Source organism: Rhinoderma darwinii, chromosome 4 (genome assembly GCF_050947455.1).
Source record: "Rhinoderma darwinii isolate aRhiDar2 chromosome 4, aRhiDar2.hap1, whole genome shotgun sequence".
NCBI lineage: Eukaryota > Metazoa > Chordata > Amphibia > Anura > Rhinodermatidae > Rhinoderma > Rhinoderma darwinii.
This window is the reverse complement of record NC_134690.1, coordinates 373,867,000-373,879,394: the sequence shown is the minus strand read 5'-3', so window position 1 is coordinate 373,879,394 and position 12,395 is coordinate 373,867,000.

Here is a 12,395-nt window from a genome sequence, read left to right as displayed (position 1 = left end):
CCGAAAATAGCGCCTCAATAGCGCTGACAAACATCTGCCCATTAAAAGCAATGGGCAGACGTTTGTCTGTTCACACGAGGCGTAATTTACGCGCCGCTGTCAAAAGACGGCGCGTAATTAGACGCCCGCGTCAAAGAAGTGACCGGTCACTACTTTGCCCGTAATTGGAGCCGTTATTGATTGACTCCAATGAATAGCAGCGCCAATTACGTCCGTAATTGACGCGGCGTTCAAGCGCCTGCACATGCCGTTACGGCTGAAATTACGGGGATGTTTTCAGGCTGAAACATCCCCGTAATTTCAGCCGTTACGGACGCCCTCGTGTGAACATACCCTTATACTGCCATTCTACTGCAGAGGCTCTGCTTCTTCCCTGACAAGCAGGGCAGAAAGCGATTTTATATTGGCTGCTCTGCAGTGAATGGAAGATTACTGAAGAAACCTGGCTTGGGACTGAGCATGCCTGTCCACCAACACTTGACTCATTAAGTTGATGTGCATGTTGCTATATGTTTTGAACACCAGGTGGTGCAATATTCTAAGTAAATGCGGTTAGTCTTCACTGGATTAGGTTTTGTTTTTTAACAGCATTTAAGTCGTTAATTGTTTTTATGATCTCCAATGAATGACATTTAAGGGCCGGTTCACATGGAGTTTTTTTTACGCAGAAACAGTGTCTGAAAACGCTCCCAAAAACGTCCGAAAATGCCTCCCATTGATTTCACCGTTTATTCTACAATCAGGTCAGACAGGCTCTTCTGTGCTCGTGCACACTGTCATTTAAGGGAGTCAATATAGGAATGAATGGCATCCAGGGCCGGATGTAGTTGTGTGTTGCAGTTGCACAGGGCATTTTCTGTATAGAGGTGCAGGTAGATGTGGGAGTTTTTTGTTTTTTTTTGTTGTCTTCCCCCCCCCCCAATATAAATCCGTCCATAGGAATGCATTAGTTTAGAGCTAATTATCTCACTGTAAAAAAATCGCTATCCATAGGAATATAGTGAATAGCTTGTAAATCTTTCCTGATAAGTGTTTAGTTCTGAAATCCCAGGATGTAGCGATTAAAAATAAATCCTAGGACCTAGTAAAAAAAAAAAAAAAAACACATGCAAGCAGATCTCTGACTGGAAGGTTTTAAAGAGCATTTCAAGCTACTAAATGCATTCCTACGGACAGCTATTTATCAGTGTTTTTTTTTGTAGTGAGAATAGATCGAGCTTAATGTAGTCCTATGGATGGCAATTAATTGCTTACTATAGCCTGGACCCACTGTTTCGCGTTTCTTCTGGCACAGCTGTCCTGCCTCCTGTGGCCATGTTCCTCCCCCTGCTTGTGGTCGCTTGTCTCTTAGGGCAGGTGTGCAATCCCTGGCTGCTGCTTAAAGGGCCAGTTCACGTTTCTCCCTAACCAGTCCCTGTTGCTCCATGCTTGTTTAAGGCAGCTCCTCTGATCACCTTGTGCCTGAGCTACTTTGGTGTAACTTAGTTGCTTCCTGCGAAGGTTCCGGTTTCCATCTCGCTGCCTGCTATCAGCCGCCATCTCGCTGCCTGCTATCAGCCGGCGGTCTACTACCTGTTGGCAACTTGTGTCCCACTGAGAGCCTGAATGCCTGCTTCCTGTTATGAACTGTGCATTCAGATCTGCCAAGGTATCATCTGCAAGTGCTTCCACCCACGTTGTACTAGACCGTTTTCGCCTGGTCCAACTGCTACTCTCACTGCGATCACCTCAAGTGCTAATGACCTGGTAGCCTCCCTGCAACGAAGTGCAGATCCCTGTACGGGGGTTAAAGGGTGAATCTGGAAAAGCTACTTTGATAACGCCCTTAGAGGTGGCCCTACGTCATACCAGTTGAGTAGCACCGTGGGTCCACCAACCTTCACCATGTTTGATTGGTGCCTGCAGACATTCATTGTTGCACCGCCCTCCAGCAAACAAACTGCCTTTTGTCACAGCCAAATATATCACATTTTGACTCATTAGTACAGACCCACTGTTCCTATGTTTTTGTGCATAGCTGAGTCACAATACCTTGTTTCCACATTGAAGGTAAAGCTTTTTGGCCGCAGTTCTTCCAAGAAGACCACTTCTGGCCAGACTTCTCCAACAGTAGATGGGTGTACCTGGGTCCCACTGGTTTCTGCCAAAGGGAAGCAAACATGATGTGTCTTATCTGTTGCACTAAGTTTCCTTGGCAGACTACTGTCTACGGTCCTCAACATTGTCCGTTTGTGCTTCTTCAAAATAGCTTGAACAGCACATCTTGAAACTCCAGTCTGCTTTAAAAATTTTGCCTGGTAGTGACCTTGCTGATTCAGTATAAGTACCTTGTACAGGGGCGTAAATAGGACAGACTGGGCACCATAGGTGCCACACGCGGCTCCCCCTTGAAGATAGTGCACCCTGTACATACTGCCCCCTGTAGATTGTACATTACAGCCCCCTGTAGACAGTGTCACAGCCCACTTGTAACTAGCACACCCCCACCTCCCCCTGTAGATAGCGCCATACAGCTCCCCCTGTATATAGTGTCACACAGCCCCCTGTAGATTGTGCCACACACATCCCCCTGTAGATAGTGACACTCAGACCCCTGCAGCTTGTGCCACACACAGACCTCTGTAGACTGCGACACACAGCCCCCCTAGTAGTGACACACAGCCCCCTTGGTAGTGTCACACAGCCCCCCTTGTATATAGTTGCACCGTGCTTCCCCCCCCCCCCGTACATTGCCACACAACCCCCCCAAAAAGATAAATATATTGTACTTACCTTGCCCCGTTCCTGCGACGGATGGAGCACTTCACATCCTTCGGGCAGGACGCATGCGCAGACTAGAGTGATGCAGTGATGTCATCACGCTGGCCTGCGCAGGGAGTCTTCCCAGCGCCTTATAGGCTGCAGGCCTAACGTGGCGAGCACCCTATAATATTCATTTGTATCTGTGTCCTGAGGATGCAGATACAAATGAATGTGGCTGGTGATAGTGACGACACCGGGCATGAGGGGGCCTGTGCGACCCGACTTTTAAATGTTAGGGGCCGGGCATCGCGGGCCCTGTAGTGGCGTCACTACCGCTGTAGCAGACATAACGGCTGCTAGTGGCGCCACCGGGCATGGAGAGGGGGCACTAAAATGCCGCAGGGGCCATGTAGCAGCCGCTATGGCTGCTACAGTGGTAGTTACGCCACTGACCTTGTTGCTGTGTTCAGTCTTTTCATGGTGGACCTGCCACATGAAACTGCCTTCCACAATCTCACCTTTGTAGCAGAGTTTGGCTGTTCCTCACCCAGTTTTATGCCTTCTACACAACTCTTTCTGTTACTGTTAAGGACTGAACCTACATATGAAAATGATGATCATTATCACCTGTTTGGTATAGTTGGTTAATAATACACCTGACTATAATCCTACAAAATCCATGAATTTGTGCAATTGTACCTATGAGAAGAACTGATGCTGTTTTGAAGAATATTGATTTGATTTAGAGTTCTCTTCTGTTCATTCACTATTAAAACTATTAACACTTCTATTTTTGAAAGCATTCTTACAGCATTTTTCCATGTGTGAGTGTATTTTTTTTTCATTATTATTTTAGGATAAAATTCTCTTAAGTTTAAGGCTGGTTTCACATGAGGTCATTACGTCCGTAATTGACGGATGTATTTCGGCCGCAAGTCCCGGACCGAACACAGTGCAGGGAGCCGGGCTCCTAGCGTCATACTTATGTACGATGCTAGGAGTCCCTGCCTCGCTGCCGGACAACTGTCCCGTACTGAAAACATGATTACAGTACGGGACAGTTGTCCGGCAGCGAGGCAGGGACTCCTAGCATCGTACATAAGTATGACGCTAGGAGCCCGGCTCCATGCACTGTGTTCGGTCCGGGACTTGCGGCCGAAATACGTCCGTCAATTACGGACGTAATTAGTGTGTGTGCACATACCCTAAGGGTTCTCAATCGTGATGGGCAGTTGCAGAGCCTATCCCACTTCTCTGGGTTTTTTTTTCCCTATCAGATTGAAGGGTGGAGTATTTAAATCTGGTTTGGTTCTGCCTTTGCTTGTGATACTCCTTGTTTGCATGTGTTTGATCAAGCTCCTGATTATACCCTGTACCTTTGACTACTTGAACTTTTGGAACTAGACCTCGGCTTGTCCAACACCGAATTCAGTTAAAGCAACCTGGGTTCTATGCAGCCAAATCCAACCTGCCTTCCGGTGGGCTCTGGTGAAGACCATGGAGTAGCCTTAGACTCTGCTGATCAGAGTTGTGATGGATTTAAGGTAGCGGATTTACTTGCATGCTTGTTCCAGCCAGTCTCCAGCTGCCTTTGGGAAATCCTCACATAACAATTCCATAAACTTTTACTCTGGTAATTGCTCAATTAGTGATTCCAAAACATTCCCCATGGAATAATAATACTGAAGAATCTTTTCTTAGAACTCTTGGTTGAGCTGTCCCTTTGTAATTCCTCCTGGAAATGTATAGATTGAAAACTGGGTGTGCTATTCTTTATAATTAAGCTGATAATTGTAATCTTTACCTTTTTCACAGCTGAAAAATCTACCTGGTGATCGAGATAAAAAATTTGGCAAAAGCAAAGGACGCTTAGGTAGCAACACAATTACACATACACAATTATGTATGGTGGCAAAGCATTAAAAACTAATAAAAATGTTTAGGTCATCCATTCGATAACCCAAATCATTCTCATAATATAGAATGGACGGTTGTTGATGAAGTCTGCCTCTTGAATAGATAATCAATGTATTGATGTTCCCTGCACTGAATACTGATGTAAACATTTCCCTGAAATCTCAGACTGTCAATAAGTAAAGAGGTTGGTAGTGCACAACTGTGATTTGATCTCATTTAATATCCTTCTCAAAGATGGAATTCTTAACTGGTTGAAGAATATTTTTTCATTATCTACGCAAAACCTTATATATTTATCACATAATTTGTTCCCTCTATGTACAACATGCACTATGTATTAATAATTATTTTAATTGTAATGTGCTGCACAATATGTTGCTGTATGTTTTGTTAGAGGGCTGGACCCCCTGCGATCAGCTGTAATCCTGGCAGGGACCTGGCGGCAAGTGTTCTATTTCCCTGCAACGCCACCACAGGACTCACAGCTCTGGCACACGACCGAGATCAGGCTTTGAAAAACTGTCCATGTGTCGGCCGGCTTGACCACAATACAGGTAAATGGGACTCCTGGCATCATAGACATTTATGATGCTAGGAGTCTCGGCTTCCTCCCCCATGGAACTGCTGTTCTGTACTGAACAAAATGATAAAGTACGGAACAGTAGTTCTATGGGGAGTCAGAGACTCCTAGCATCATAAATGTCTTTGCTGCCAGGAGTACCATTCACCTGTACCATGGACAGCCCAGTATTATGCTATGCTTGTGGATGCCAATTATTGGCATATACGGTCACCAGTGCTAGATGGTCCGAGAGCATTTAACTGGTACAAGTTTCAATTGAAAGAAATACATCTTCGCACAGCACATCGGAGTTCAAAGCTATTATATAAAATATACAATAACTTTCTGGATCGGTCTGGAAAAACTAGGGTTAAGGCCGCGATTATAACTTTCCTTTCTATGCAGCCAGTAGTCACCATGGTACTTCAACAAGTTCCTTCTTTTTCAGATGGCAACACAAAGCCAAAGTCAGTAGGTAGCACTCTATTGTTGTAATGTGCAGTCTTTTATAATGGCAAATAATGTGTCACTGTGGGTAGCTGCATTTCTTCAAAGATCAAAAATGAAAACCAGTAATTTCTGAGCGAGGCTTTCACATCTGCTTTTCTGAATTTTTCCAAGCTGTGCCATATACATGCTGGGGATAAAACACATTAAATACTGATAGCATCTTTATATAAGATTTCTAAGTCATTTTTAAATGTCGACCCTGTATATCCACGTTTGTGGTTTGTGCCCTACGATTATTTTAAAATCTTCTCCGTTGTATCCTTGTTTTGAAAGAGGATCTACCGGGTACGCCAGGAATTTTAGTGTAACGTGCGCCATATTTTTTAACAGTTGAAGATAACTACAGAGTTATGCCAAGTTGTACCCAACTACCACTTTGTGCGTAATTGTGAAGGAAATCTTTAGTAAATGCAAGCCATGGATACTTTTTCCAAAATTTACAGAAAAATTGTAAGCATTCAAAACAGCTGATCAGCGGGGTCCCGGGAATCGGACCCCGACCCATCAGCTGTTGATGGCCTATCCTGAGGATGGGCCATCAATATTTACTGGCTGGAAAACCCTATTTTGTTAGATTTGCCCAACAGGCACATAAGAAATAACATAAGACAAAACATAAGACTAAGGGCTCATTCAGACGAGCATAATATTCGTCCGTGTGCTGTGCATAGAAATCACTCACAGCGCACGGACCCATGCAATTCAATGAGGCCATTCACGCATGCAGTGTTTTTCACGCAGCGTCTGTCTGTTGAGTGAAACTCACTACATGTCCTATGTTGGATTTCACCTAGTCACCCATTGAATTCTATGGGTGCGTGAAAACCACAGACAGCACACAGACGACATTGTGTGCTGTCCGTGTTTTACGCATCAAATACATTGAAAAGCAGAGAAATAAGTTTAAAAAAAATAAAATAAATGAAGTCCTGGCTCCAGCATTCAGGAAGCGGGACTAGCGCGGTGAGCGCTGTGTGGCAACGAGGGCCCTGTAGCCCCCCAGGTTTAGGGGCCCGGTCGCTGTTGCAACCCCTAGAGCTATGCCACTGTATACAGTAGCCTATGGCAGGTCAGGGAGATACCTCCATGCTCTGATACATCGGCTTTTCGGAAAAAGACGAGCAGACACGAAGCAGCTGAGCGCCCACACGAGTGCTTCAGCTGCTTTGTTCTAGCGATTGGTGGGGGTCTCAGTGCTCGGACCCCCCCCAATCCAAACTTCTGACGTGTCACTATGATATATGCTACAGATATTCAGGGAAAAAGCCCAGTGGATCACACTATTTACCTACAGGACGTCTTTTTCTCAAGGACTTCAGTTGGATCACTGGTACTTTGCTGGCCCCAGGACTTGGTTGTGAGGTGGTTCTCTCCAGGCTAAACTCCCTGAATAAGCCTAAGGATCAGGCGAGGGGTAGTCAAACAAACAAGCTTCGCTTTTGGAACTCAAAAGATCCAGGAAAACGGACAGGTAGATAGCTAAGTATTAAAGTACTATTACTGGCACCATCATGGAGAATTATTTATCTGATTGGCAGCAGTCCATACTATACGTGCTATGCCCGGTATCCTGGCCAGTCCCCTAAAAAAAAAGTCACAAAGAATATATGTGAGACTAAGCACACAAAAATTGTTTATTGTCCATCATTTGTGTCTCTTCTGCACCATCTATTTTCTTTTTACACCTGCCCTGAACATTTTGTACATGGGGGCTTGGTACCATTGTGAAGACAATGTATACAAATTAAGGACAGGAGATCTGGGGACGTATACTCTCAGGTGTTGGATAATAGACCATACATATTTTATAGTGTTTTACCTAGGAGAATTAAAGGGAAAATTTTTCGGGTATCATTGGTTAAAACTACGGATCTAGACTGCAAAAGGTTTTTTATATACCACAAGAAAGTCATATATATCCTACAAAGAAAAAACGAATTAGGTAGACAATTTTTTTTAACATATTCTTACTTTGAATTGTAGAAAGAATGTAGAAAAAGATGAATTCGGCTTTGGACACTGAGGTATCAATGACAACCAGTTTTAAAGGAGGTAAATCCCTGATTTTTGTTATTGTTCTTGTTATTTTATAGTTGTTTTATGAACAATATTGCAATGTATATGCAATGGGTGCTTCTTTGGACTGCTTTAACTTACCTCATCCTAACCCTAAAAGTAGGTAATAAACAGGTAATGGAATTTATTCAGGAAGGCAATAAGATGCAAAATATTAAGTCAGTCCTTCAACTCTGCTGCAGTCAGTGTTCTTGTGTAAATGAATACATTGCAAATCATAATTCCTGGCAAAACCAGACATTTGTATATACATTTTACATTGGAAACCTGCTTCTTCACGTAGCGTAGTCCTTTTTGAAAATAAAATTTTGTATGACCATTGCGTTTGAGGTGTTATCCTTTCTTTCAACAGTTAGTCAATGTCATGTCAACCATAGTGCTTTGAGCTAGTCTAAATAGGACACATCCATTGTATTATAGTGATATGTAGTAACAAGTTCTATAGGATCTATTTAAACTAATCTCCAATGACAGATTAGACCAGATCTCCTGTCAGCATTGAAAACCTCCAGACTGCTGAAGGAAAGATTTTCATTAAAGACAATTATCTTCTCCATAACTTCAGTCAAGCTGTGTCTCAAAGACCTGCATATCATGAGAGCGGCACTGTACTACCGGGATATCTTACAAAGGGCGGCATTGTAAAACATTGCATTATGAGAACCTAAAATGTAAGAAATGGACCTGAGGTGGGGAAGGGGCAATATTTCCCACGGATACATTTTGTATGAATTCACGACATGAGCTGCACAAGGAATGCACAAGGTTTATATCAGATCTCTACATGTAACATGAACATCGTATTGCATTGGTAGAAACTGAAGGCCGCACAATAATGTCTCCCTTTTTTAAAGGGGTTTTTGTCCCACTGAATTTTAAGAGAACTTTATTTTTATAGTAATAAAGAAGTTTATATTACTATTTAATAACACAATATATAAACATATATTTCAACTGGGAGCAGCAAATGAATTAAAATAACAGTGTGTACAAATTCTTCAAAAGTTATATATAATGCAAAACATTCATTGCGCTCTACCAGTTCGCCGTGACGAGGGATATAGCAGCGCTCCTTCCCCTCTAGTTCCAGGAACAAGGTCATTCACCAAAAGCTGGTCACTGCGTTTTCGAAGGGTTTTTCATCCACATTGTGAAATATAATATATCCACACAACTATGAAATATAGACTATAGAGATAGGACAATAACACCTTCACAGCAGGTAAAATATCCAAAGGAGGTTTATTATACTCACAAGCGAGCTATAAAAACAGGCATAGAAAATATACAAATTCAGCATGGCATCCACCATTGACACAGCCCAACTCGCATTTCGCCTGGAATGGCTTCTTCCGGGAAGAAATCCTGCCATGCTGAATTAGTATTTATTTATTTTTTTGCCTGTTTTTAGTTTAAATCATGGATTGAAAATGCAGTGACCAGCTGGTGGGAATTGACCTCGGACTGGTAGACCGCAATGAATGTTTTGCATTATAACTATTTTATAACAATTTTTTTTATATAAGGGGCCAGTTCAGTTGTGAAGTGGCTTTGAGGGCCTTACATATTAGAAACCCACAAAAAGCCACCCCTTTTTAAAAACTTCACCCCTCAAAGTATTCAAAACAGCATTTAGAAAATTTCAGGACCGCGCTATTTTGAGCCTTCAGGACCAGACACCGTTTAGCCCTTTTTAGCACGTGTTAGTTAAATGGCTAATACTTTTTTATTTGTTTGGCTAACAACTTTCTTTTTTTATCATATACACATCCTTTTTGCTATTTTAGAATTTTTATTCTTAAAGTTTGAAAATAATAGTAAAAAAATAAGCTTTTTTACTTTTCAGCTATTTTTTTGGTAATAACATAGTTTTACCCTAAAATAGACCTTTTATTTGTGATCGTCATTGTCTACCGTAAATTTTTATATATTACATGTCTATATTAGGGTAATTGGGTCAGCGCTAGCGTTACAACAATGATTGGCAGGGGGGGGGGGTTTTGGGGTAGGTATTTTATGTGTATTTATTATAAAAAAAAATTGCACTTTACTTTACTTTTATTTTTTTATTACTATGGTCTGTCCCTCAAAGGTCAAAAAAGACCTTTGGGGAACTTTATATATATTTGGGGAACTTTATATATACTTTATATATATTTTTTCTTTCTTTTACACCATGTTTTTCCCCTGTAACTCGAGCTGCACAGCAGCCCCAGTTACAGGGGAAATCAGCCCTCTCATAGTGACGATTGTCACTAATAGGGCTGTGCTGGATCTAGTAAGACCCAGCAGCAGTCTGTCACTAACGGCACCCGGCGATCATGTGACCAGTCACATGAACACCGGGGCCGCTGCCTCTATTCCTCTGCACAGCGTTCATTGAGTGCTGTGTGTACACGTGATCAGAGAAGACAGAAGCCGCGAAAGCTGCTTCTATCCTCTCCTCAGGGTCCCCGGCAGTCACTGACAGCCGGAGACCCGACATTCAGCTGCCCGATCGCTCGGGCAGCAAGTTAAAACCCCAGAACCGATGAGCTGCAAACACCTTAAATGCAGCGATCGTGTTTGAGCGCTGCATTTAAGGGATTAATGGCGGGGATCTAAGCTAATTTCTGTCCCCGCCATTACAGTCGGATGTCAGCTGTAATACACCGCTGACATCCGGCGATGATGGCACAGACTCAGCTTCTGAGCCGGTGCCATGCATTTGGCGTATGGATACGGCAAAATGCGGGAAGCACTAGCTCTCCATGGCGTATCCATATTGCAAATGTCGGGAAGGGGTTAAAGATAGTTATAAAAAAAAAAAGAAGAGAAGAATTGATGTCACAGAGAGTTTCCAGAATGTTGGAAGATATCTTTGTGTGATACTGTGTGCTTTTGATTGCAAGGGTATGTTTACACCTTAACAAAAAACATCTGAAATACGGGGCGTTTTTTTATTCAAACTCATGTTTTTCTATAGAGTTAATGAAAACGGCTCCAAAAACGGCTCACGAAGTGACATACACTTCTTTTTTGCGGGCGTTTTTTTACTCTGCCGTTTTTCAAAACTGTAGTGCTGTAGTGTTGCACTCATGGGGGGACGTGGCCCAGAGCCAAGGAGGCTTGGCACAGCCTGATAGCATGGGTGCTTTTGGGCCTCTGGGTTGCTCCTTCTGCAGGAGCAGTGCTGCGGTGGCAGTGGCCACCATGCGGTGCTGCAACTGATAGAGTAGGGACCCACTTTGAAAGAGGTCGCCTTGAAGTGGCAAGTGGGCTTATACAGTTTGATCAAAATGTTAACAAAGAACCTCAAGTTCATGTTTATAAGTTATGCCTAGCGGCTCAGATCAACGTATATATTGTGTATGTGCGGTTCATGTCAAGATTCTCACTATGCTTTTACTTAGTGCGTTCACCGTGTGTGAACTCAGCCTTCAAGTATCTCTGTCGGGTATCCTATGTTGAGATAAATGGAGAAAAAAGTGGATAAAATTCCCCAGCGCTGTCCAATTGTTGTGAAATTGAAGGATTCAATCCAAGGCAAGAAGTTTAACCCGACATTTGACGTATCCATACGCCAGAGTCGGGTAGGGGAAGTATGGAACGGGCTCCCGGTGTCCCGCTCGTTTAACTCGTTAAATGCTGCGGTCAATAGCGACTGCAGCATTTAAATTGTTAGAAAGAGGGGGCGACCCCCTCTAACAGCTCATCGCACCCCCCCGCAACGCAATCGCGGGGGGGGGGGCGGCGATGGTTGCTATGGCTGCCTGGGGGCCTAATGAAGGTCCCAGGTCCGCCATCTTTGTGCTCCTAGTAAGCGCTGCCTCTGCACCCACACTTCATGCATCACTCACGTTCCTGACCCTTTTAGTACTGCCCCCTATATTTTTGACCTGGCTGCGTCCTGTTGGGATTATACCTACCCAATTTGTGAGTATGGCCATTTTTTGTGTTTTTAAGCGCTGCCTCCGTCAGGGCTTAATAGTTGCCTGTCAGAATCACGATATACTGCAATACATTAGTATTGCAGTATATTGTGCAAGCGATCTAACAATCGCTGGTTGAAGTCCCATAGGCGGACTAATAAAAAAAGTAAAAGTTGTTTTTGTGTAAAAATAAAATAAAAAACTAAAAGTTATAAAAAAAAAAACCTTTTCCCATTTTCCCCCTAGAGCATAGTAAAAAAATAAATAAATAAACATAATTGGTATCGCCACGTCCGTAAAAGTCTGAGCTATTACAATATATCATTATTTAACCCGCACGGTGAACGGTGTAAAAATTTTTTGTACACACCAGAATCTCTATTTTTTGGTCACCTAATCTCCCACAAAAAATGAAAGAAAAAGTGATTAAACCGTTGCATGTAAACTAAAATGGTATTATTAAAAACTACAGCTTATCTCGCAAAAAATAAGCCCTCATACGACTTAATCAACTAAATTTTCTTTTTTACACTAAGGTTTTTACTTGTAAAAGTAGAAAAATATAGAAAAAACGATCTATATTTGGTATCGCCGTAATCATATTGACCGACAGAATAAGATAACATGTTGTTTTAATTGCACAGTGAATTCTGTAAAAACGGCGCGCAAAAAACTTT